Genomic DNA, 27,605 nt, shown 5'->3' on the forward strand with positions numbered 1-27,605 from the left:
TGAGTTCAGTGAAAACAATGGCCTAAAAGTGTAGTTACTAGAATTAGAGTTCTAGGTTGTGATGTTAGCTTTACTGTCTCACCTTAGGTAATTACTCTGAGCCTCAGTTCCCTTTTCTGCAAAATGGAGTTGTTTATATTAACTCACCTTTCTACCAGAAAACAACTATAAAATGTGAATAAAATACAAATATTCGCTGTAGACATCAGAGAAAAGCCAGGGCAGTCAAGACAAAGGGGAATATGTTGATGTGAGCCGCACATTCTCTACTGCTTTTTTCTTGAGCTATTTGCTCATTGGTTGGCAGTGTGGGGCCTAGAGTCTATACAGAAAATGGCATCAAAGCATCCACAACCTCAACAATTGGCGCAAAGGTTGTAAAGACAATGCATGTAAACATTTAGCTCAGCGTCTAGAATGTGGTTAGTACTCAATACGTGTGTCAACGAACTAAAACAAAGATGACTCGGGATCTCCTGTTCTTCCACTGCCTTCTCTCCTTGGCCACACCCCACCCCTACTTTCTTCCAAGCTTGCTATCTAACTCCTTCACCCTATGAACTTTGTCTGTCTGAGAAGTCACAAGGTTTCCAACATAACCAGTTCCTGGAAAACACTGATTCAATGCATTCTATGATTGTATGGTGAGCATATGATGTGGACCATCTTTTCATATGCTTATTTTACATCTGTACACCTTCTTTGGTGAAGCGTTATGGTTTAGTTTGAACAATGACTATTGTTAAGGGGCTCGCACACCGGATGCTGTCTCTTTTAATACCTTCAGTAATTTTCCGGTTAGGTATTGTTATGTTGTTGTTCAGCCACTGAGCCACGTCCAACTCTCTGTGACCCCATGGACTATAGCACTCCAGGCTCCCCTGACCTCCACAATCTCCTGGAATTTGCTAAAATTCATGCCCACTGAATCAGTGACACTATCTAACCATCTGTCGTCACCTTCTCCTCCTGCCCTCAATCTTTCCCAGCATCGGGGCCTTTTCTAAGGAGTCAGCTATTCGCATCAGGTGGCCAAAGTATTGGAGATTCAACTTCAGCATCAGTCCTTCCAGTGAATATACAGGATTGATTTTTTTTAATTTAAATTTATTTGCTTTAATTAGAGGCTAATTACTTTATAATATTGTATTGGTTTGACTAATTTGACCTCCTTGCTGTCCAGGGGACTCTCGAGAGTCTTCAGCTCCACAATTCAAAGCATCAATTTTTCAGCACTCAGCCTTCTTTATGGTCCAACTCTCATATTTATACATGACTACTGGAAAAAATCATAGTTTTGACTATACAGACCTTTGTTGGCAAAGTGATATCTCTGCTTTTTAATATACAGTCTAGGTTTGTGATACCTTTCCTTTAAAGGAGCAAGCGTCTTTTAATTTCATGGCTGCAGTCAACATCCACAATGATTTTGGAGCCTAGGAAAGTAAAATTTGTCACTGCTTTCACTTTTCCCCTTCTATTTGTAACCTAGTATTAAGACAGTTATAGTTCAGCAATATGGGTGTGATGCCACTTAGTAGGTTATGACTCTAGACATGTAACTTAACCTGTCTAATGCTTCAGCTTCCTCATCATTAAGATGGGGACAATGATGATATTGGCTTCCATGAATTTATTTTAAGATTAAATATGGTGTGTGTAACAAATGCACAGTCCTTGGTGTACAATACATTCAGTGGATGAAACTGGAGCCTATTATACAAAGTGAAGTAAGCCAGAAGGAAAAACACCAATACAGCATACTAATGCATATATATGGAATTTAGAAAGATGGTAACAATAACCCTGTGTGCGAGACAGCAAAAGAGACACTGATGTATAGAACAGTCTTATGGACTCTGTGGGAGAGGGAGAGGGTGGGAAGATTTGGGAGAATGGCATTGAAACATGTAAAATATCATGTAAGAAACGAGATGCCAGTCCAGGTTCAATGCACTATACTGGATGCTTGGGGCTAGAGCACTGGGACGATCCAAAGGGATGGTATGGGGAGGGAGGAGGGAGGAGGGTTCAGGATGGGGAACACATGTATACCTGTGGCGGATTCATTTTGATTTTTGGCAAAACTAATACAATTATGTAAAGTTTAAAAATAAAATAAAATTTAAAAAATAAATAAATAAAATTTGAAAAAAAAAAACAAAAGCATTATTATAATGATTATTATATATGAGATATTGAGGCTTTGGGAGGTCAATAATGACCTAACTTATACAGCTTGTGTGTGTCAGAATTGCAAATCAAACCCTCCCTCTGGATTCCAGAATCAGTGAACTTAATTACTATATTTTATTTTTCTCTAAGTCTATGGACTGTATCTCCCCAAGGAACAAAAACAGAGTTATAGGACAGAGTCAACAAGCAAATTATATTTTGTGTATTGGGTTAATTGGTGCTCACCTCCCCAAATTTGTCCATTTCATAATTACCAGAATCTGTGAATATGAACTTATTTGGAAAAGGAGTCTTTGCAGATAGAATTAAATTAAGGATTTTGAGATAAGGAGATCATCCTGGATAATCTGAGTGGTCCCCAAATCCAGTGAAAGAATCACTATAAGAGTAAGGTAGAGGGAGATCTGAGATGAACACACAAAAGGAGAAAGCCAGGTGATAATAGTGGCAGAGATTGGAGTGATGGGGTCACAAGCCAAGGGATGCTGACACAGGCCAGAATCTGGAAGCTGCAAGTGACAGAACCTTCCCTGAAGCCTCTGGTGAAGTGTGCCTTAACATCTTAATTTCAGGTTTCTGGACTCCAGGATTGTGAGAGAATAAATTTCAGTTCATTTTTTATGATAGCCATCAGAAACTAAATGTGTTTCATGATTGATGGAAATTTAAATGTATAAGTCATTTTTAAATTATCTCAAGTCCTACTTTCTTCATGTGCTCAGTCACTAAGTCATGTCTCACTCTTTGTGACCCCATGGACTGTAGCCCACCAGACTTCTCTACACATGGGACTTTCCAGGCAATAATACTAGAGTTGCCATTATAGAGTTGCCAATATTAGAGTGGCAACTAGGGTTGCCATTTCCTTCTCAAGGGGATCTTCCCGACCCAGGGGTCAAATTTGCATCTCCTGCATTGGCAGGTGAGTTCTTTACCACTGAGCCACTAGGGACACCCTACTTCCTTTATAATCTTGCCTAATAGAACTAATTTATGACAGCTTTGTTTTTCTTCCAGTTCCTTTTTCTGATGGAATTAGATGTTTAATATATATATTCTTTGATTTTTACCGATCACATAATTTGGCATGCAATCTTATTCTCTCAATTCTTCATAGTTAACTTTGTCTCCCCAACTTGGATGAAGATTCTCCTGAGCTAAAACTATCTAGTATTAATAATTTGTTTATAGTTCATTCACTTTGAAAGGCTTCCCTGGTGGCTCAGATGGTAAAGAATCTGACTACACAAAGACAGAAATATAGATCAATGAAACAAAATAGAAAGCCCAGATATAAATCCATGCACCTGTGGACACTTTATCTTTGACAAAGGAGGCAAAAATATACAATGGAGAAAAGACAATCTCTTTAACAAGTGGTGCTGGGAAAACTAGTCAACCACTTGTAAAAGAATGAAACTAGAACACTTTCTAACACCATACACAAAAATAAACTCAAAATGAATTAAAGATCTAAATGTAAGACCAGAAGCTATAAAACTCTTAGCAGAAAACATAGGCAGAACACTCTGACATAAATCACAAGGTCCTCTATGACCCACCTTCCAGAAAACAAATAAACAAATGAGACTTAAAAGGTTTTGCATGACAAAGGAAACTACAAGCAAGGTGAAAAGGCAGCCTTCAGAATGGGAGAAAATAATAGCAAATGAATCAACTGACAAAGAATTAATCACCAAAATATACAAGCAGCTCATGCAGCTCAATACCAGAAAAATGAACAACCCAATCAAAAAGTGGCCAAAGAACTAAGGAGACATTTCTCCAAAGAAGACACACAGGTGGCTAATAAACACATGAAAAGATGCCCAACATCACCCATTATCAGAGAAATGCAAATCAAAACCACAATGAGGTATCATCTCTTGCCGATCGGAATGGCCACCATCAAAAAGTCTACAAACAATAAATGCTGGAGAGGGTGTGGAGAAAAGGGAACCCTCTTACACCATTGATGGGAACGCAAACTGGTACAGCCACTATGGAGAACAGGGCATATACACTGAGGAAACCAGAATTGAAATAGACACCTGTACCCCAATGTTCATCCCAGCACTGTTTACAATAGCTAGGACATGGAAGCAACCTAGATGTCCATCAACCAACAAATGGATAAGGAAGTTGTGGTACATACACACAACAGAATACTACTCAGCTATAAAAAAGAATGCATTTGAGTCAGCTCTAATGAGGTGGATGAACCTGGAGCCTATTATATAGAGTGAAGTAAGTCAGGAAGAGAAACACCAAAGAGTATACTAATGCATATATGTGGAATTTAGAAAGATGGTAATGACGATCCTATCTGCAAGGCAGCAAAAGAGACACAGATATAAAGAACAGATTTTTGGACTCTGTGGGAGAAGACAAGGGTGGAATGATATGAAAGAATAGCATTGAAACATGTATATTACCATATGTAAAATAGAAAACCAGTGCAAGTCGATGCATGAAGCAGGGCACTCAAAGCCTGTGCTCTGGGACCACCCAGAGAGATGGGGTGAGGAGGGACGTGAGAAGGGTTTCAGGATGTGGGGACATATGTGCACCTGTGGCTGATTCATGTCACTGTACGGCAAAAACCCACCACAATATTGCAATTATCCTCCAATTAAAATAAATACGTTAATTAAAGAAAAGAATATGCCAGCAATGAAGGGCACCCCAGTCCATGGGGTCACAAAGAGTTGGACAAGACTGAGAGTCAGGCACAACTGAGCAATCAGTATATTCACTTTACATCATGAAACTGGATCTCATTGGCCCTCAACAGATGCCTGTTTATTGGTTGTTGTCGTTAATCAAATAGATGAGTGACTAAGAATTTCCATAAATATAAGAACAATGCAAAGTGCAGGAAGGATTAGAGACTTCAAAGTCAGGCACATCTGAATTTCAATCTTGATTTAACCATTTACTAACTTTGTGACCTGGTGCAAGTTACTTACACACTGAATTGAAATGTCCTCATCTGTAAAGAATGATATTTACTCTCCAACCCTGTTGAAGGGAATAGCAACAGGGTCATTGTTCTCCTGAGAATACATTCATTTCCAGTGTGATGGTTCTAAATTTTGTCCCATTAGGTGAGGTCTTTGTGTATGATACTCAAGGGGCTGTCTGCTGCTAAGTCCTTTCAGTCGTGTCCGACTCTGTGCGACCACATAGACAGCAGCCCACCAGGCTGCCCCGTCCCTGGGATTCTCCAGCCAAGAACACTGGAGTGGGTTGCCATTTCCTTCTCCAATGCATGGAAGTGAAAAGTGAAAGTGAAGTCGCTCAGTAGTGTCCGACTTAGCGACCCCATGGACTGCAGCCTACCAGGCTCCTCCATCCATGGGGTTTTCCAGGCAAGAGTACTAGAGTGGGTTGCCATTGCTCCTGGTCAATGGATGGTTATGTGACCCAGGTTAGAATGTCGGGCTTTCTTTAAGGCTGAAAATAAGATGACTTCCTAATGCATAAGCCCTGAGATATTCACTATTTCCTTTCACCAAGCAGACAGAAACTTCTCAGAGGACAGGAGCTTCATTGGTTCTTGTCCTTTCTGACATCTGGTTCTTTAGCTTTATCTTCAGTCCTATGATTCATTTCATAGGACTGAATTTAAGTTTTCATTTTGCTTATGTCTGCCATAGGATTCAATTTTGTGCTTTTAACCGAATATTCCTGAACCATACCTGTTTGTCCAGTGACTAGGGCTCTGTAAGACAATAAATTATTATCAATTGTGTTCTCCATTTAGAACACAGTCACACTTATAGACTGGCTGGTATAACCTATAATTTGTGCTTTCTTCCTCTATATCTCTACTGGGGGTGAATTTGTGTTCTAAGAGATATTTGGCAGTGTCTAGAGACATTTTTTGGCAAAGGCGGTGGCACCCCACTCTTGCCTGGAAAACCCCATGGACAGAGGAGCCTGGTGGGCCGCAGTCCATGGGGTCGCGAAGAGTCGGACACGACTGAAGTGACTTAGCAGCAGCAGAGACATTTTTGGTTGTTGTATCTGAGGAGCTCTTATACAGACATCTACTGGGTAGAGGCTAGGAATGCCGGTAAGCATTCTACACTGCAGAGTACAGGCCCCACAACAAAGAATTATTTGGTTTAAAATGTCAGAAGGGCCAAGACTGAGAAACCCTACTTTAGAGGAAGCAGGGCAGCATTTCCAAGGAGTAAGTGGAAATACTTAGAGAAATTAATCTTTGTGTTTAGAATCAGTTCATTTACTCCTGGAGAGAAAAGAATTGAGACAGTGATGGCCACAAAGTTATGAACATTTTAAATTCTTTCTCAGCAATAGGTCCACCAATATCTGATCGAAGTGCTTAAGGGATTTTTTGTCCTAACTCTTTAAAGATTTCTTTGAAACACTAGATTAATCAGCACGTGTCCTTCCTCTTTTCCTCCCCTCTCACTGTGTCTTCAACTTCTTTGATTGAAGGATTGAAGAAACCTCTCACTCTTAATTGTGCTACCACATCTTTAAGAGTCTCTGGCACCAATTGTTTTCCTTTGAGGAAATGACCTAATCAACAAAATCAGTATATATAAAACCAAGAGGAGGGGGGAGAGTTTAGAGAAAATCAATGAGCATCTTAGTCAACCAAATGTTCTTTTACATTCTGAGTAATCTGTTCTGTATTTTCCTTTGCTTGTAACTCTACTGCCCATCGGCAATACATGTTTTTGATAATGATGAGGATAATGAGATGAACTTCAAGATGGGTTACAAAGTGAAAAATAATCAGAGGGAAAAAATGAGACCTTCATTTTGGAAGGGGATTGATTTGTTGGTTTGATTAAAAAAAAAAAAGCTTAATTCATTCAGCTGGCGATTGGTAATAAAGGGACCTTTATTAAAAATGAGCCTCGGGCAAGAATTCTAGTTCTTGCAGTGGAGAGGAAAAGATTTTATATTTTGGGTGCTCCTGCCTGAGGATTTTTTAAAAATAATCACTATGTTATCTGGCAAGCTATAGTGATCCTCAATTTACATAATTAAGAGGTCTTTAAAGGCTGTCCCTGGTGAGTTTCACAAAACTCTGACAGTTTTAAGTGAGCCACTCAAAAGAGATATACCAGATGAAATGGTGGAATGAAAATAGCTGTAAATAGTTTGCCAGTACCAGGGACATCTCCCATTAAATGTTTTCCATGCTTGGATGTTTTACTACCTGGACTCTCTATAAAGGACAGCTATAAGCTCATTTTAAACCCCTCAGAAAAAATCTAGACTTGTGAAATGTTGGGTTATTTTCTGAGATAAGTATATCCAAATAAACAGTGAACTAAAAAGACTTTTCCCCTCACAATGCTCTGCCAAAAAATCAAGAATATAAGAAAAGAGTCCTGCATTTCCTGTCACTGCTGATGGCAACAGACATGAAAAGAACATTTCTTGGGGACTGAAGTTCATCAGAGCTATTTAAACTGCAGGAACACGGGGATTATCAACACTTTAGTTCTCTATCCCTGTGATGAAGAAACAGCTAGATAAATAAAACAGATCACAAGAAAACAAGATATGCCTGTATTCAGAATTAACTCTATTTTCTTCAACTTTCCAGTACAGAGTTGGCCCAATTGCCATAATGCTATGAATAGACAATAATCAATAGTGAATAGTATTAACCACAGTCTTATGGCTAATAAAAATATCAATCAGTGTATAAACTTGCTTACTGAACTCTATTATTTGTCTTGATTGACTGTTTTCCAGTATTCCTGTCCTACCAGCATTCTGATTCTACTACCAGAACCCAGAGTTAATTGAGCTTGTAATAACAGTCAGAAAGTACCCCCAAATTATTCCTTTAGCAAGGAAAAAATGCCACAAAGGCCCACCGCAGTTGAATGTATCCAAACATTGTTCCTTGATATCTCACAGAATCAGACTAAACATAACAGCTGAGGCTCAAAACCCCACTTTCTCCATGAAAAGATCTATTTTGGTTGGGCTTAGGTTTCTACTGCACAATATTTGGCTTTGTTTTACTAACCACATGCTATCTGGTGCCATCTTCTTTCTTGAGTCCACCCACAGATATCTGAATGCTTTCATTAATGGTAAACCACTAGCATCAATGCAAGCACAGCAATAACTCCACAGCCAGCATTGGACGGTAAGCCTACAAAGGGAAGAAATGAAAGTCTTCAAAATGTAACTTTCACACATAGTGTTGTAACTAACAGTGTTATGTTTACAAAGGCCAGTGAAACAAGCGTATTGAGCAAGATTCTTTTTTTTTTTTTTTTTGCACCTGAACATGATTGTGACCAAATTAATGTTAAAGGTAAAAAAAAAAAAAAAAAAGTGATTTTTTTTTTTTCCCCTCTTTGGTTACAAGGTAGCAAGATAACATTGACATGTTGGGTTGGACTACAGTGGTTAATATGTGGATTGTTTAAACTTTCCAGATGATTGCAAAACAGTCAATTCTCATAATGTAGAGCAACCTAGTCATGTTTACTCCACCTGACACTCAGATACTTGCCAAGTAAGAATCTAGATCAAAGCAAAAACTGATATTGTTATCTTTATGTGTCCCTAATAAAAACACTGTATGCTTTTAAGGGATTTTTAGGAAGTTTTTAAAGAAAATGTTTTATTTAGTGCCTTCTATCTTTTTTCATATTTTTCCCCAAGTGGGCATGGTTACTTAATCACCATAATGTTTCTCTCATGATTGCAAGATAAGTCACACATACACTTCTCTTTCTTCTCAAAATCCAACACAAGCCTGCACTTACTCAAAGCCAGTATCTCTAACATTTAGATACATTAATAGTTTACGTAAAGTGAAGTAAACAAGTCCCTAATGTACAGTTCTATCAGTTTTGGCAAATGCAGGCATCCATACATCCTAAACCTCTATCAAGATACGAAAAGTTTCCATCATCCCAGCAGGTTTCTTCACGCCTCTTCCCAGTCGATCCCACTATTCCTCCCACCTACACAGAAAAGCTGCCACTCTTCTGGTTTCTGTCACCATAGATTAGTTTTACCTCTTCTAGAATATCATCTAAATGTAATCATATAGTAAGTATGTAAGTTAGTAATAACTCTTTTTGCACCTTGCTTCTTTCACTCAGCCCAATGTTTGGAGATTCATACTACTAGGTGTCTCAAAAGTTCTTTTTTTTATTGCTAAGTAGTTTTCCATCATCTTAATATTATAGTCTGTTTACCCATTTTCCTGATAATGAACTGATTCAGTATTATGAATGAAGGTGCTAGGAACAGTCTTGTACCAAACTTAGTGGACATATGGTTGTATTTCTCTTAGGTAAACACTGAGAAGTTGATAAGCTACCTCATAGGGTAACTGTGGGTTTAACTGCTTAAGTTAACTGCTTCTTTTGCTGCTGCTGCTAAGTCACTTCAGTCGTGTCCGACTCTGTGCGACCCCATAGACAGCAGGGATTCTCCAGGCAAGAACACTGGAGTGGGTTGCCATTTCCTTCTCCAATGCGTGAAAGTGAAAAGTGAAAGTGAAGTCGCTCAGTCATGTCCGACCCTCAGCAACCCCATGGACTGCAGCCTACCAGGCTCCTCCACCCATGGGATTTTCCAGGCAAGAGTACTGGAGTGGGGTGCCATTGCCTTCTCCAACTGCTTCTTTTAGGAAACTTCTAAAACACTTTTCCAAAATGGTTTTACTATTTTTTTCTTTCTCTATCCATGAGAGTTCCATGACGCATCAGGGTGAGTTTTAATTTTTCTGGTAGGTATGCATCTTGTTGTGATTTTGTCTTTCCCTGTTAAATGTTAAATATTGATGTTGAGGATTTTTCATTTTAACAAGTATAGCTAGTGAGTACTCCCACTTTGAGCTTCCCACAAAGGGAAGCTTAAAAGCACAAGAGGTGCTATTTCATTCAGCAATTTTATCCCCAACCAGAACTCCACTCCATCTTAAAGCAAAAGTTTCTCTAATCTGTGTCAAATACAAACCACAGTCCACATGGGTATATAATAAGATCACCATTGCAGTAGGACAGGTTTCTGACAGAAAATTTATGCTAAGTGTGAATATCATTAAACATTTACTACTGGCCGCCACTATGTTAAGCACTTCTGATGTGTAATTATTGATGCGTAGTACATTTAGACTTAGAACAATCCAACTAAGTGGCTACCATTTTCCCCCAAAACCTTCAAATTTTCAAATTACAACACTTTTCATTTTTGTATCGATTATCTATACCTGCCTGATTAATTACTGTAAAGCATAGTTTTTTAAAACAACACACATTTATTATCTCCCTATTTTTGCAGATCAGGAATATGGGAGTAAATTGTGTGGATTCTCTGCCTCAAGCATTGTCCCAGACTATCAAGTTGGTGACTGTGGCTGTAGACTCAGCTAGGGAAAGGTCAACCTTCAAGCTCCCTCCTGTGGTTGTTGGCAGGATTCAATATCTCATGGATTATTTGACCTTGCTGACTGGTGGCTGGAGGAAGCATTCCAGTCCTTGCCACATGAGGTGCTTCATAGGGTAACTCACAGTATGGCAACTTGCTTCATCAGAGCAAGTAAACAAGAAAAGCAGACAAAGAGAGAGAGGTCACAATCTTTTACAACCTAATTTGAATGTGAAATCCTATCACTTTTGTTATATTCTATTTATTAGAAGCAAGTCATTACATCAAGCTAACACACCAGAAAAGATGATCAGACAAGGGCATAAATGCTAGCAGGTGAGGTCACGGGGACCAATTTCAAAAATGCCCTATCACAATGTCCACAGTCCTTTATATTTTAAAAAGGGTTATCAATAATTTTTGATATTCATAATACTGTCATGATGATGGTGATGGTTTAGTTGCTAAGTTATGTCCAACTCTTCCAACCCCATGGACTGTATGTAGCCTGCCAGGCTCCTCTGTCCATGGGGTTCTCCAGGCAAGAATACTGGAGTGGGTTGCCAATACTGTCATAAATGATGTTAAACCCAAAGCCAGAAAGATGATTTGGCAATATATCCAAGGTCCCACTTTTTGGCCATGACAGGACAACTTGACCCCAGGAAGGTATATTAATCCAGTCCCAAGGATGCTATTCATCATACCCTATTGCCCCCATACCAGCACTGCTCACTTATTTTTGTTTATTTGTTTTAATAATGAATCACCTACTTTCCTGCCTTAAGCAGTCAGCTCTGGGTAACTTTTATCTTTTAAGCTTGAAACTTTAGTTTCTGAGTATTAGTAACTCTGAATTCTGTTGCCGAAATTATATGTGAAGAAAATGTAAGAGCTTGAGTTCAGTGTGAACAGATCTAAAGGTACATATTATTATTATTATTATTAAAATAAATCTCTGAAATTAGTATGTTTGCTCAGATTGACTTTCTAAAAAAAATCAGGCAATTAATGGCTCAGTTTGGTTGGTTTCATATGATTAATCAAGGCTTTACTACACTAAATAGAGAGAGGCCAAAGGGTAACATTTCAAGAAATGGTTCATTGACATGACACGTGTTTTAACTTGAAGGATTCTGTTTTGAATTTTAGCATGTTCAGATTCCCAGCCTTGAAATAAGTTGTTTCAAAAGTGCAGGGTAAATTTGCTCTCAACAGCAAAAACTCTCCTAAAGACTATGTAGTAAATTTGACTTTAAAAATCAAATTAATTTGATTTTGGATATAAAACCTCAAAATTTCACTTGGTTGGATCCATCATTTATCTGAATTCTAGGAATATTCTGTTGATGGGTCTAAAGGAATCAATGGGTACCATTCCTCCGTACCTGGGTACCCAGTAGGAAAATGTTCTGTGGGGATTAAGTAGAAGAAAAGGAGGGAGAGAGGGAAAGGAAAAGAAAAAAAAAAAATTCATAAAGAAAAGGAAACAGATGAAAAAGTAAAAAGGAAGGAAAAAGATGTTTCAAAGTTTTCTGTGTATAACCTTTATTACCCGAGATAACAATGGTTTCTGATATTTTCCAAGGGACTTCATAAACTGGAACAGTTATCCTCAGTGTAAGGTCAAAACCAGAAGCATCAACTTCACTCAGGAACTTATGAGAGACACAGATTTTCACCTCCCATTGCAGGTCCACTGAATTAGAAACTTTAGGGTTTGAGCCCAAGAATATATGTTTTTCCACACACATTGTAATATACCTTTAAGTTTGAGAACGATAGGAACTAGAGAAATTTCAAACATAGTTACAAGATCATAAGGAGTGTTACATTCTAGATCATGCTGTTGCTAAGTCGCTTCAGTCATGTCCAACTCTGTGCGACCCCATAGATCGCAGCCCGCCAGGCTCCCCGGTCCCTGGGATTCTCCAGGCAAGAACACTGGAGTGGGTTGCCATTTAATTCTCCAATGCAGGAAAGTGAAAGTGAAGTCGCTCAGTCCTGTCCGACTCTTAGCCACCCCATGGACTGCAGCCTGCCGGGCTCCTCCGTCCTTGGGATTTTCCAGGCAAGCGTACTGGAGTGGGGTGCCATCGCCTTCTCCGATTCTAGATCATAAGGAGTGTTAATTAGGACGACTGAAACATTCTGGTTCTAGTGTTGAAATAATATTTTTTTTTCAGCAGAATATCTTTGTTTATTGAAGCACAAGCAAAATAAAGTGCAGCTACTTAGGCAACTACTATAGAAGAGGCCAAGTCTGAATGAAGTTAATGTTAGAAGCACAGTGTTAGTGAGTGAACTCTAATTAAAACAACAACAAAACTAGGAATCAAAGGAGCGATCACTACCCTAACAAAAACAAATAGCTGACAAGAAGACAAGACCAGAAACCAGAATTGCCCAGGGCCATCACAGATGGATTCACCACCCAGGCCCAGATTCATTTCCAATGGACTCCCTGTGAAGGCCTGAGTCCCACCCCACATTTTCTACTTTGAAATGGTACATAAGCCCCAAGCAGTCCTTTCATTTTTAAAATATTTATTTATTTGGCTGCACCAGGTCTTAACTGCCTCATGTGGGGTCTAGTTCCCTGACTAGGGATTGGACCGGGCCCCCTGAATCCTTACCCACCGGACCACCAGGAACATCCCCCAAGCAGCCTTGAGAAATAAAGCCCTGCAATCCAAGATCAGGGCTTCCCCAATGGCTGCGTGGGTAAAGAATCTGCCTTCAGTGCAGGAGACATGAAAGATGCAAGATCCCTGGGTTGGAAAGATCCTCTGGAGAAAGAAATAGCAACCCGTTCCAGTATTCTTGCCTGAAAAGTCCCATGGACAGAGGAGCCTAGTGGGCTATAGTCCAAAAGGTCTCAAAGAATTGGACACGACCGATGGATTAAGCAAAACCCAAGATCTGACATTGTCACAAACCTTCCTCAAAGTAGCAGTTCCAGCAGGAAAGTCAGCAGCCCTCCTCAGAGGAGTTTACAAATGGAGCCTTCCACTAGACTTGCAGCTGGGATGCTTCTGAGCTGCCCTGACTCCGAAGCCCTCCAGAGCATTTGATTTACGTATCTGTAAAAAATTGCAGTGTGACCAGATTGTACAGGAGCCTTACCAAAGTGTAGATCCATGTGAAATCATATCATACACAGTATTCTACATTTCATGCCCCATTCTCCATAACACATATAGCCACCTAAAAATTCCCTGCTATCCCTACCCACCTTTCATGGGTATGTCTAGAAATCCACACATGTATCTGAAAAGGATACATGTGTATCCTTCCTCCATTTTGCCACTTCTTATAGGACAACCCAAATCTATTGCCACTGTGGCAGGTTATGTCTATGGAAATTCTGTTTCCCAAAATCCCCAAACTTGTTAACCCCTAGGTGCCTATGGTGCAGATTTGTCCTTTGGGAACATGACTCTAGATAATAACTGAAGATCTGGAAACACTTGAAGACAAACCAGTGGGAAGAGAGAGGAGAGGAGAAGAGAAGCAACCAAGGATCACACTGTCTGAAATAAAGCTTAGAGGATGGAACAAATTAAAGGATGCACTATAGGGATCTGAGGAGGAATTATAAAGTACATGGATTTCAAAGAATCAGGAGAAAGTCTCTACAAGCTAAGACACAAAATACCTTTAACAAAGGTGGCATGATTGGTCAATAAAAGCATGAAACTGTAGAAAATTCAAGTGAAGTTACTTGAGAGGAAAAGAGACTATCAGATGTATTGATAACAGATACTTGATTAACCTTGCAAAAACAATTTTTGAAGACTAGTGAGTTTTGTAGAAGGAGTAGCAGAAATTAGTATTTAGCATATAAAGGGGCAAAAGACAAGTGGGCAAAAGAGGACCGAGAGTCAAGTTTACTATTTCAAGGATTAAGTAGTGAATGAAAGGAAGAAAAGGAAGGGTAGGGAGAGATTTTTTTTAGGCAAGAGATATTTAGAATGCTTCTAGGCAGAGAAAAAAAAAATAAAATTTTATAGAGTGGGCAATTGAGGAAGAAGAAAGAGATGAGCATTTCTGAAATATCAGTGAGGAAAAAAAGGATGAGTGTGGATTATCCAAAAGTCCAGAGGAGTTGGAAGGGAAGTTGAAAGAAGGTTTATGCCTGAAAGTCACAATTAATTTTCTCAGCAGAGTAAACATTCTGGACTTTCTTGGCACCAATGCACACTGGAAGCTAGGGAGTTGGCGGAAATTATTTTTTAAGACATTTGACCAAAAAAAAAAAAAAACCTAATTGCTTGGCTTAATAAGGCTACATGGATCTGACAAATATCAAAATGATTAAGAAAGGCTGGAGAGACAGGGGACAGAGATAAAGAGAGACAGTTGGGGCAAGGATAAGAGGGAGAGGCAAGAGAGAGAAAAAGATGGATGAGGAAAGAGAGAGGAAAGGAGATGAGGAGGAGAGGGAGGCAGGGTAAGGGATGAAGAGCTAAAAGGAGTGGAGGAAAGAGAAGCTGCAGAAAGAAGGAAACAGATGCCATCTCAGAACACTGAAATGTCTCATTTGTGTTTAAATTCCTAGAAAGGGGAAACTAAACAAAGACAAACTCTTAAATGTTCTTGTTGACCAGCTGGCTTTCAACCAATGATAAATTCTAGGCCAGAGGTTTGGTAAAAGCTAATGCAAACCAGGGAGAGAATTTAGATCACAGAAGTAAATATATTCCCAGCCTGGATAGTTGAAAAGTATTTCACAGAGGAAATCATAAAAGAAATTTTGCTTGTAGCTGCCATGCACATTATTTATAAAGGTCAGGGGAAAAACCATGATAAGGTATAATATTTTTTTGGCTTCTTACTACAAATAAGCCCATAAAACTGTACACGTCATTCTGAGCAGATATGAGCCAGTTGCTGTGCTGTGATGACTGGGGTTTCCTTTTGAGGGCATTCTAGCCTAAAGCAGATCCCGAGGTGGTCCTAGTTCATTTGACAATTGCCTTCAGTTTCACACTCTGGCCAAGGTGAAGACTGTCTTGGCAGTGGTTCCTCAGTGTCTGGGCGGAGAGCTGCTTTAACTCTCCTCCTCTCTTCCAGACCCCGAGGGAGAGCTTCCCTGAATAGTGATCTCAGGACTAAAGGACTCGTGGGTTGGGTCTCTCCCATTTTTGTGATGTTAGAATTTTCGCCCAGTGATTTGTGAAAGTGCTATGAACAGTTACAAGTAAGCATTGCACACAGTGGCACAGTTCCATGGTTTTAAATACAGGGTTATTAAAATAAGAACTTTTCTAACCATCAAATCTATTCTGAACATATTATTGTGGTAAGGATTGGAGTCAACATGGTATAGTCAAAGGATCAAACTAGATGGGTTGTGGAGTCAGATCTAGTTAGGTTTGAATCCATTTTCTAGCTATCTGATTTCAGACAGTTTATTGAAGTTCTCTGGGCCTTAGCTTCTGTGTCTGTAAAATGTTGTCCATAATAACAAAAAATTCATCAATAGTTAATCTAAGAAAGAAATGGAAAATTTTATTTGAGCCAATCTAAGAATTATAACCCAGGAGTTAGTCTCTCAGAAAGCTCTACAGGTAAGGGGGGAAGCCAGTGTATACATAAGACTTTGGAGAAGGGATATGTGCAGCCAACACCCGTCTTGGCAGAGGGTAACTGAATTCAAGAGGAACAGATGTCTTAATTAATGGTTTTAGCACTTTTCTAACTATGGGAAGATGTGAGAAACTGGGTTCATAAAATTTTCTCTAGAAAATAATTATCTGAGAGTCAGTTTTTGCAGAGCACCAAGTGTCTCAAGCTGATCTTCACCCTGAATTTCTTTCTGTAGGTCAGGGACTACAGTGGCTAATGACTTAATTCTTGTAGAACTAGATGGCATACAATATTCCTTATTTTGTAACTCTGTCTTTTTTTAATCTTAATTTTGACTATGTTTTGGGAAGTGGTTTATGACCAGTTTGTACCATGGCACTAGGAATGCTCATTCTCAGGTCAGGCAAGCATTTCATTGACAGGTCACTTGAAGTGCTATTACTGGAATGCTGTGCTATGCTATGCTAAGTCACTTCAGTCGTGTCCGACTCTGTGCGACCCTAGAGACGGCAGCCCACCAGGCTCCCCCGTCCCTGGGATTCTCCAGGCAAGAACACTGGAGTGGGTTGCCATTTCCTTCTCCAGTGCATGAAAGTGAAAAGGGAAAGTGAAGTCACTCAGTCGTGTCCGACTCCTAGCGACCCCATGGACTGCAGCCTACCAGGCTCCTCCATCTGTGAGATTTTCCAGGCAAGAGTACTGGAGTGGGGTGCCATTGCCTTCTCCAATTACTGGAATAGGTCATGTTAACAGTAGCCAAGCCTCTGGACTGTCCATTTTACTAGTCTGTTATGGTCCAGATATGGTTCCCTCTTGTGGCTTTATACCATATCTAGAGTTACACTATTATGACCATTGACATTATATAACAATATATTTGGTCAGTCGTTTCAGGTTACCTGGTTATCACTATTCTTATCAGAGGCTCAATCACATATTTTGGCAATGCAAGAAACAATAATCTTATAAAATAAACAGAATACAAGTAATAGAGTTAGCAATATTAATAAGGTCCTTAGTAAGTATTTAAGCTAATAAGAACTTTCATCAGGTGCAGCCTCAGGTTGAGTGACCCAGTCTGTCCTGCTCCAGTCACTATCTTTAAGGAAAATTATATATTGATTTTATATGTAAAGTCATATATTGGCTTTATGCATAAAGTTCACTAACGATGTCTGTACGCACAAGGCAACCCTATGGACTGTAGCCCGCCAGGCTCTTCAGTCCATCAAATTCTCCAGGGAAGAATAGTGGAGTGGGCTGCCATTTCCTCTTCCAGAGGATCTTCCTGATTCAGGGATCAAACCCACATTTCTTGCACCTCCTGAATTGGCAGGCAGGTTCTTTACCACCATGACACCAAAGATACAAGCCATACAAAGGGTTTGAGCATTACAGTGACTTCAATAGTATCCTCCCAAAATTCACACTCATCTACAAACTCAGAATGTGACCTTATTTGAAAACAGGGTCTTCACAGATATAATTAGGTCAAAATGAGATCATACTATATTAGAGTGGGCCCTAAATCCAATGACTGGCACCCTCATAAGAAGAGGAGAAAACACATGGAGACCAAGGGAAGAAGGCCATATGAAGACAAAGGTGGAAATGGGAAGTCTGCTGCTACAGGTGACGCCACACCCTGAAGTCACCTGAAGCTAGAAAAGGCAAAGAAGCTTTCTTCTCTGGAGGCTTCACAGGAAGAACAACCCCACCAACACTGATTTTAGACTTCCATCCTCCAGGACTGCTTACAGAATACAGTTTTTTGTTGTTGCTTTAAACCACCAAGTGTGTGGTGGCCTTTTGCTATGACAGCCATAGAAACTAATACATGTTCATAGTAAAAGTGTTCAATGAAAATCAACTCAGCATCAGGTGGATTTTACTCTTTGTTTTTTCTGGCTACTTACCTTCCAGTCCTTAGATTGGTAACTCAATTTGGCCCTACTTTACCAGTTTTGACACCTCCAGGTCTCTATTTGAGCCATTTAGCCACCTTCCTTATTCTCTAGACCTGGGCTAAGAAGCATCCTGCATATTCTCCTGGCAGCTCAGCCACTGGCTCTGAGAGTCTCCCTTTCCTGATCCAGCCAACCCCACCCATTCATCCATTTCAGCCATGTTAACTCACCTCTTACTCTGAACCTGTCAACATATGAAAAACCATATGTAAAACAGTGAATGCAACAAAGTACCTCTTATAAAATATGCTTTCTGGTGAGAGGAGAGGGAATAGAGATTAACAAGAAATCAAGTGAATATATAATCTGTCACATGTGTGTGTGCTAGGTTGCTTCAATGGTGACTCTTTGTGACCCCATGGACTGTAGCCCACCAGGCTCCTCTGTCCATGGGATTCTCCAGGCAAGAATACTGGAGTGGGTTGCCATTTCCTCCTCCAGGGGATCTTTCAGAACCAGGGACGGAACCTCCATCTTTTACATCCCTTGCATTGGTAGGCGGATCCTTTAGTACTAGTGCCATTCAGTAAAGTGAAAGTCACTCGGTCGTGTCCAACTCTTTGTGACTCCATGGAATTCTCCAGCCAGAATACTGGAGTAGGTAGCCATTCCCTTCTCCAGGGGATCTTCCCAACCCAGAGACTGAACCCAGGTCTCCTGCATTGTAGGCAGATTCTTTACCAACTGAGCCACTAGGGAAGCCCAGACCCCATGTAATTTGTTAGATGGTTTCTAATGCTATAGAGGGGAAAAAAAGGCAGGCTGAGGATGAACAGCAGAGGCAGGATGTACCTCAGTGTGTCTCTCTGACAAGGCGGTATCTTAATAGTGAACTAAACTAAGAAAAGAGGAAAGAAGTTATCCTGCCACTTGGGAGGTGATGTGAAAGAAGAAATGGAAGTTCAGTCACCTCCAGTCTTGGAAACCATAACTTGGACTTCGGTTTTTGCACTGAATGACCAAAAAAAAAAAAAAAAAAATCACTAGAGGATTCCAAATAGAGAGAGCATGATCTGCCTTATATTTTTCCAAAGGATCCCTCTAGCTCTGTTTGAAGAACAGGTTTTAAAAGGGTGACTTGGAAGCAAGATCAGTTCGAATGTGATTGTGAAAAGTCCATGCTAAATATGATTTAGCTGACAATTTTTCACTGTTTCTCCAGGACTATGATAAAAGGCAGGTAGACATGAAAGCACTGATAAAAATTTACTGGAGTCTGCTTTTTTTGTTGTTTTGTAGATAAAGCCAACTGGATTTTTTTTTTTTTTCAATGAATGGGGTTTCCAAGAGAAAGAGAGATTAAATAACACTCTTGAGTGTTTTAATGATCTAGGAAAGACTGGAGAAGATGTTGGAAAGTGGAGAAAAGAGATGAATTAAATGTGCGAAATCCAGCAGTCTGTGACTATAGAACTGATGAATTTTCTTCCCCTGCAGTACTCTTTCCTGGAAAATTCCATGGATGGAGGAGCCTGGTAGGCTGCAGTCCACGGGGTGGCTAAGAGTCAGACTCGACTGAGCGACTTCACTTTCACTTTTTCACTTTCAAGCATTGGAGAAGGAAATGGCAACCCACTCTAGTATTCTCCCCTGGAGAATCCCAGGGGCAGGAGAGCCTGGTGGGCTGACGTCTATGGGGTCACACAGAGTCGGACACGACTGAAGTGACTTAGCAGTAGCAGCAGCAGCAGTTATCACATAATTCTCAGTCGGTGGAATCCAAAGGTCTCAGGTACTGTTAAGATGTCACCTAGTTTATAAAACCTGGGAGGCCCAGCTGTGCCCTACTAAGCACACTGTCTTAAGGATATTTTTAATTTGTTAAAAGTATATTATCATGCAACCATTAACATAACCATAACAGCAAATACATGACCTGTGCCCCAAACAAAAGCACAGCAGCAACTGGAACATCTGTTGTTTCATGGCATTTACTTCCCACCTGTGGCGTGCAGGAGCTGTGTCAAGCAGCACTGGCAGACCCTTTGTAATGGAGGTGGACCTCTCAAAACCCACCAACTAGACCCAAGTCTATAAAGACAGCATTTGTGGAAGTGATGGCCAAGGTGTTGAAGATGAACCAGTGTCTTGGATAGCCACTGAATCTTTCATCTGCTACTCTGAAACAATGAAGCTGAGAAACTCACTCTTGTCCAAGGTTGCCAGTTCCCTTTTTCCTAACAAAGCAGTCAATCAGAAGAGTGTAAGCAATTAAAAAGTAAAACACTGCCAACTCCTGTGTGTGCAAGCTGGGGAGGAAAGGTGAGGAAGGCCGATTACAGAGCATGCTTTTTCACACCAACTCCGTCTTTGGGGTCTGGTTTTTTCAACCATGAGAAATTCTTCCTGGGAAGCAGGGCTACCAGCAATACAAGGTCCTAGGGGGTAGCCTTTTATGACTCCCTCTGCAAAGAAAGGATAGAGAACAAGAGGGCTGCTTAGAAACATATGTTCTTCAGGGAGTCGTGTGAGCCTTGCTCTAAACTCTGAGCCAACACAGCTGTGAGGGGGCAGAGGTTAAGACTTCACAGAAAGCCAGATGCGGCAGTGAGCACATATTGTTTTACAGACATGTGTGTGTATGCATACACGTGGTGTATAAATATATACATCGGCATGTGTATGTATACACTGGCAACCCCCCCTCCACACTTCTCATCCTTTTAGGTAAACTGAAGGAGGAAGGGAGGATTTCCTGTGAAAACAATATGTAGCCCTGCTCATCTGGTTAATGTGTTTGGCTGGATACAATGTAACCAAATGACAAGAAGGCGTAGGAAGAAAATATAGTGATAAGACCATCTTTAAAAGGGCATTCAATCTAACTCAGTTTTAATTCCTGATTATGATTTCTACTCTATGCCATGTAATTCAATTCCATGCTGAGGCACTATTTATTTACACTCCTACGTACTATGTGGGATGTAGAAGTAATTGCAAGACCAGTCACTCTTATCCATTTATAAGCAGTGTGACTTTGGGAAAGGCATCTCTCTGATGATAACTGAGTGGGAGCATCCCGTATTTTACCCCCTGACACAGTAGAGTCTAAACAGAGATGCCCACAGTGTGCTATGGCAGAGAGAGAAATGGGCTGGAACTCCAGCCCTGAATCTGCACTGTATTAATTGTGGCCAGTTCATCTCACTCCATTTCTCTCTCCCCAAAGCTATTCCCAGAAAGAGATGGTTTCTTCAGTGTGAAATGAGATGATCAGTTCAGGAAAAGGGTCACAAAACAATAGCCTATAAAAGAAGTGAGTAAGTTCCATGCTCACCAACAGGGAGTGAGACCCCCCTGCATGAGGGAGGCAGCTACTCTCCACCACGATCCCCCTGCTCCCTGTGACAATGTGGCCTGATCTAATTTTTCAAGCAAGAGTTCTTATATGTTCTTTCAAGTTCTGTGTTCTTATATGAGACTGAACAATTCTTCAAGTACTGTACAAGATGAACAAAATACATCTGGAAGCCCAATCCTTGCCCATACGCTGCCGGTTTGCAGTCTCAGGATTGGATAACTTAAAATGGGTGGGAATGTATGATACAGCAGTCCCAAGAGTGTCCTCAAAGATTTCCTGCTATTGGTAGAAACTGTGCCCATGAATCATTGGTCCCTGAAATGGGGCCATCCAAAGTCCATGCACTCCCTGATCTAAATCTCTTCTAAAGCAGGATTGACCAATTCCAAGTCCAAAGGAACCTCTAAGGTGTTTCCTGGCACTCACAACTCTACAGAAGGCAGTGATGCTGCCTAGAACTTACAAAAGGACATCTCCTGACCTGGCCAGTGAGTCTACTCTCAAGCTCAGGCTCTATGCCCATTTATTAGTATTGAAGGCTTTCATTCTGGAGTTGACATTTGTTTCTACAGGCAAAGCCCAGGAAACTAGAAAGGATTCAACAGCACTCAGATTGCAGAAGGTCTAAATGTTTTGTGTATCAGTATTGTGGGCTTCCCTGGTAGCTCAGCTGGTAAAGAATCCACCTGCAATGCAGGAGACCCCGATTCTATTCCTGGGTCGGGAAGATCTGCTGGAGAAGGGATAGACTACCCACTCCAATATTCTTGGGCTTCCCTGGTGGCTCAGCTGGTAAAGAATCCTCCTGCAATGTGGAGACCTGGGTTTGATCCCTTGGTTGGGAAGATCCCCTGGAGTAGGGAATAGCTACCCACTCCAGTATTCTGGCCTGGGAGAATTCAGGACAAGAGTCGCACACAACTCAGTGACTTTCACTTTCATTGAAAAACACGAAGAAACAAAATCTATCTACCACTGCTTGTGATTCAATGAGATTTCATATAACCTAATGCAAAGAAACCACACCTAATGCAAGTAAAGTGAGCAAAAACACTGTCACACAGAGAATGATAGGATATGAATATAATTCTATCTATGAGAGTGGAAGATACCTCAAAGATAGTATTCAAATCATTTTGATATTAATCGATGTATATTTCACTTGATTCCTTCCTATTAAATTCCATGCATTTTTGCTTTTATGCACTTAACATCTAGAGTGAGAAAGACATTGCAAAATGAATTATTAAAAATATTTAAGTAACAGAATACTGAATTACAGAGAAACATAGTGTTTCGTGGACTATGTCATGTAGCTTGAAGTAGGGGTTTACCTTAGAACATTCTTTCCACTTCTTTTTCTTAGCTATCTCCTATTCATTACTAAACAGAGAAACCTGCTATCCAAAGAGGAAGGTAGATCCATTTACTAAGATATGGAGAGACAGACAGTGGATTACAGAAGAGAGAAAGTGGATGAACTGAGAATAGAGAGGCAAGTATGGATGAGATGGAGTGCAATCCTCTAGGACATATGAAGGCTTTATTTGAAAGTCCATGGGAAGCTGCTAAAGGTTTTCCACAGTTTTTAATGTATGATTTGTTCCTTTAACTCTAAGGAGGCTTTCTGCATAGTCCCAGTGGAAGAAGATAGTGGTTTGGTCTAGGATAATTACACTGAGAATGGAAAGAAGCGAGTGAATTTGAGAAATATGTAAATCTGCAATTTTTGTATTAATATTAGCATAGACCAACGTAAACCATAGCATGAGTTTTACAATTTGGGTTGCTTGATTTTGTGTACTATCATATTCCACATTCTTCCACATTGCCAATATCCAATTTCCCTTTATGGAATATTAGACAAGTTAGTGGATTCTCTGGTTATGGATAGTAATTAATATCTGATAGCCTGTTCAAACTATTCTTCTCTAATTAATGACATTTTCCTCCCTTTATTTTTTACCTCCTTACTAACAATTTACTGCAACTCTGATGTAAAAAATTGAAAAGGGGAGAGTGTCTCCTTTTTGTGTTCAACTTGGTTCAACATCAACAACTTGGGTCCAATATCACAGAGTTTTACAAAGATTTCTGTATTTTAATTTACTTACAGTACTGGCATTTGGGGAAAAGCCTGGAAATAAATTAGAAAACAGACATTTTTCCTTATAGTCAGTATCACCCCTCCTCTTCAATGCCTATCTCTCTGTTACAAAATCATGCTTAGCTTAGTCTTTGCTTAGGATGAATTAATTCCCAAGAAATCCCTCATTTGTTCACAAATACAAGATTTTTGGTAAGGCTTCCTCCTATCGATTCACCTCTGATCCTTAGGTGGATTCACAAGGCAGACTTAAGGAAGTTCCCACTGCTCAAGTTTGGGACAGCCAGAAGCTTTCTCTACCTTTTTTGAAACACATATACCTGAAAAAAGACATCCCATTTATATAATTAGGCTGAGGGTTGCATTTTATATTCAGTTTTATGTAATGGGGGAAAAACTGTGAAAAACTTTGAAATGAATCAAGAAGATTAGTAAGTATACTGTCTGAATCAGCTTTCAGATTATCTCAATCTTTCATTGCCTTCAAGCTATTTCATAATCCTATAAATTTTAGAGAACTGATAATTAGACAAAAGAGTTTCCATCAAGATGGAAATTATGTTTAGTGGAATGCAACTGATTATTTCCCTATGGATAATGAGTTGTTTTTTGCAACTATTTGTAATTGTTTTCAGTATTCTTGATGTTTATATATTTTTCTTTGGATTCATCTTTGAAAAGGTTGCAACATCTTGCTAATGAGTTAATTAAAATCTATGACCCATATTCATTTTATATCAGTTCAGTTCAGTTCAGTCGTGTCCGACTCTCTGCCACCCCATGAATCGCAGCACGCCAGGCCTCCCTGTCCATCACCAACTCCCAGAGTTCACTCAAACTCACATCCATTCAGTCGGTGATGCCATCCAGCCATCTGATCCTCCGTCGTCCCCTTCTCCTCCTGCCCCCAATCCCTCCCAGCATCAGTCTTTTCCAATGAGTCAACTCTTCGCATGAGGTGGCCAAAGTACTGGACTTTCAGCTTTAGCATCATTCCTTCCAAAGAAATCCCAGGGCTGATCTATTTAACCATTTAAAAAATTAGCCTTTAATACTGGATGTCCATTTGCATCTCTCATTGCTACTATAAGCCTGACTTTGATTTGAACTTCAAATATTTTATATCTGGTTAAAATCTAACAAAACAAAAGAGTAAGAAAGTATCATATACAGCAAAGAAGAGTTTCAATACATTATCGAATTTAGTTTGTTATAAACCTATTTAGTATCACACCTACCCCTCTCCTCAATCAAATCTCTTCAACAGGGGTTGGTAAAACCTTTCCTGTTAAGAGCAAGGAGTAAGTGTTTTCAGTTTTGTTGTCCATGAAATCTATCTTACAGCTACTCGTCTCTGCCTTTGTTGGACAAAATATAAACAAATGAGCAAACACTGACCCAATAAAACTTTATTGACAAAAACAAACAATGAGCCAAGTTTGGGCTATGCTTTGCCTCAGATATATAAAGTTCTTGAATCTTGTTGTTGTTGTTTAGTCACTAAGTCAAGTCCAACTTTTTGCCACGCCATGGACTGCAGCATACCAGGCTTCCTCATCCTTCACTGTCTCCTGGAGTTTGCTCAGATTCAAGTCCATTAAGTCAGTGGTATTATCTAATCATCTCATTCTTTGCTGCCCTATTCTTTTGCCTTCAGTCTTTCCAAGCATCAGGATCTTTTCCAAAGAATCTCGAATCTCACACTTGAAAACCAAGTAACTACTTCCTCTGCAGTTGGGAAGTCTTAAATGCCCTTTGGAGAAAGACAGTGAAACATGTCCAGTTTTACAAACTCCACGAAAAAATGCGATGTTGTAGAAAATGAAAGGAAATGACTGTGAGAATTTCTTCTTAAAAGAAATTAAAAAAAAAAAAAGATGCTATTCATTAGTGTAACATAATGAACTCTTTTTCTTTCAAACTAATATGCCCTGTTTCCTTATAATCGTGGATTAACAAGATAAAATATAATGAGTTTTTTTCTTTCATTTATCATAAATATAGTCCTTGACCTGCACTTGGAAATTTGTGTAACTTATACTAGAGATAGACTGTTCATTAGGAAAAGGAGAAGCAAAGTGAAAGGGGTAAGAAGAAACATATCACAAAATGATACATTTCTGAATAAAAGCATTTCTACTTTTATGCCTCAAAAGTATACATTAAGTATATGGCTATATATTTCTAGGGTTCTTTTTCTGGGTATATTTTATGTTAATATGGTTGTGATAATACTGTATATATAATTTTGTATATTTTTTCACTAATAAGTATTTCCCATATTATAAGCTTTTCACTGTGCAACTTCAAATATAATGTTCTCATTAAGGAGGTTATTTACCATTCTGCTCTTCTGGGACATTAAAGTTTTTATCCATTTTTAATCATAATAATTTGCAATTAATATATTAGCATGAATTTTCATGTTGTCTAAATGTACAGCCTTAGTTGTAGAATTATTGAAACTGAGCAGTTATATAAACTGACTAGTAGAGATAAGTATACATTACAGGATTCTGACTGGACACAATCAAACAAAAAATAGAATTCTGCCGTACAGAAATCTTTTTTTTTTTTTTTACAGATTGTAAATGATACACAGACACAGGGGATAAAGTATCAAAAAAATATAAAATGAAGTAAAAGTATTGCTTACTCCTGATTACCAGTCATAACCCAAAGAAAATAAGTTTGAACCATTTATTGGATAGCTTTATAGGAATTTTAATGTTCACAGAAATATATATTCAATATCCTCTTTAACTGCCCCCCCAAATGATATAGATGCTGTTTTAACATCTTGATTAAAGCAGTAAGAAATAGTTAAGTCATCTCTTTCTGAAAGAAGTGAAGGTGATTTCCAACTTTGTGCTATTCCAGCAATGAGACTCAACAGAATACAGCTGTACCACTAATTCCTAGAAGTCCAATAGCTTGTTCCAATTTTAAGAGTACTTGTGAAATTGTCTCCCAAGAGATGTTGTACCAAACTACAGGTATGTAGCCCTCCAGGCTTCTCTGTCGATGGGGATTCTCCAGGCAAGAATATTGGTGTGGGCTGCCATGCTCTCCTCCAGGGGATCCTCCAGGGGATCCTTCCCAACTGCAGGCAGATTCTTTACTGTCTTAGCACCAGGGAAGCCCCATATTCTAAAGGAGAGATCTTAAATCATTTAAACAAAACAATATTTATGGAGTCTCCAATCCGTGCATATTATTTTTCATTCAAGGAATACAGGAAATGATGACAATGCCCACCAGTTTATCGGTATATCAGGTTAGCAAACAATGACCCACAGGCCAAATCCAGCCTGCTTTTGTGAATAGGGCTGAGACCCATTTAGGACTTCTAACCTTCAGAATGTAAAATAATAATTTTTGTGTGTTTTAAGCCTAGTGTCAATAGCTATAATAGCCATAGGAAACTAAGACAAGGAATGAAGAAAATATTTTTTAAATGAAGAACTGTTGGTTACTGCTACTCCCTATCATATCAGTTACATATGTGTTAAGGGATTAAATGGTCCATGCCATTTATGTGTGAGGGAAAATTCTCCCAGCAAGGGACATAACATATTTTATTTTAGCACTCAATGAACTTGTTTCCCAAGTGGCTCAGTGGTAAAGAATCCAACTGCCAACGCAGGAGACATGGGTTTGATCCCTGGGTCAGGAAGATCACCTGGAGAAGGCAATGGCAATTCACTCTGATATTCTTGCCTGGGAAATGCTATGGACAGAGGAGCCTGGTGGGATACAGTCCATGGGACTCAAAAGACTTGGACATGACTTAGCAACTAAACAACAGCAACAATTTTAGCATTGAGTGAATCTGCTTTATCTTCCAAGGAAACCTCTCCAAATTCTTACAAAATGGATTGAGCTACTTGCTTTAAAATTCAAACTTCTGCTAGAGAAGAGGACCTCTCTGACACAGTCAACCTCATCATCTGTTGGAAGTTCCAAGAGAGTTTCCAAAGCCAAAGGCATGACCAGGAGAAATGAGAATGCCCTTTATTACATTGTTATATTGCCCTCTGCTACATTTTAG

Source organism: Bos indicus, chromosome 14 (assembly GCF_029378745.1).
Source record: "Bos indicus isolate NIAB-ARS_2022 breed Sahiwal x Tharparkar chromosome 14, NIAB-ARS_B.indTharparkar_mat_pri_1.0, whole genome shotgun sequence".
Classification (NCBI taxonomy): Eukaryota; Metazoa; Chordata; class Mammalia; order Artiodactyla; family Bovidae; genus Bos; species Bos indicus.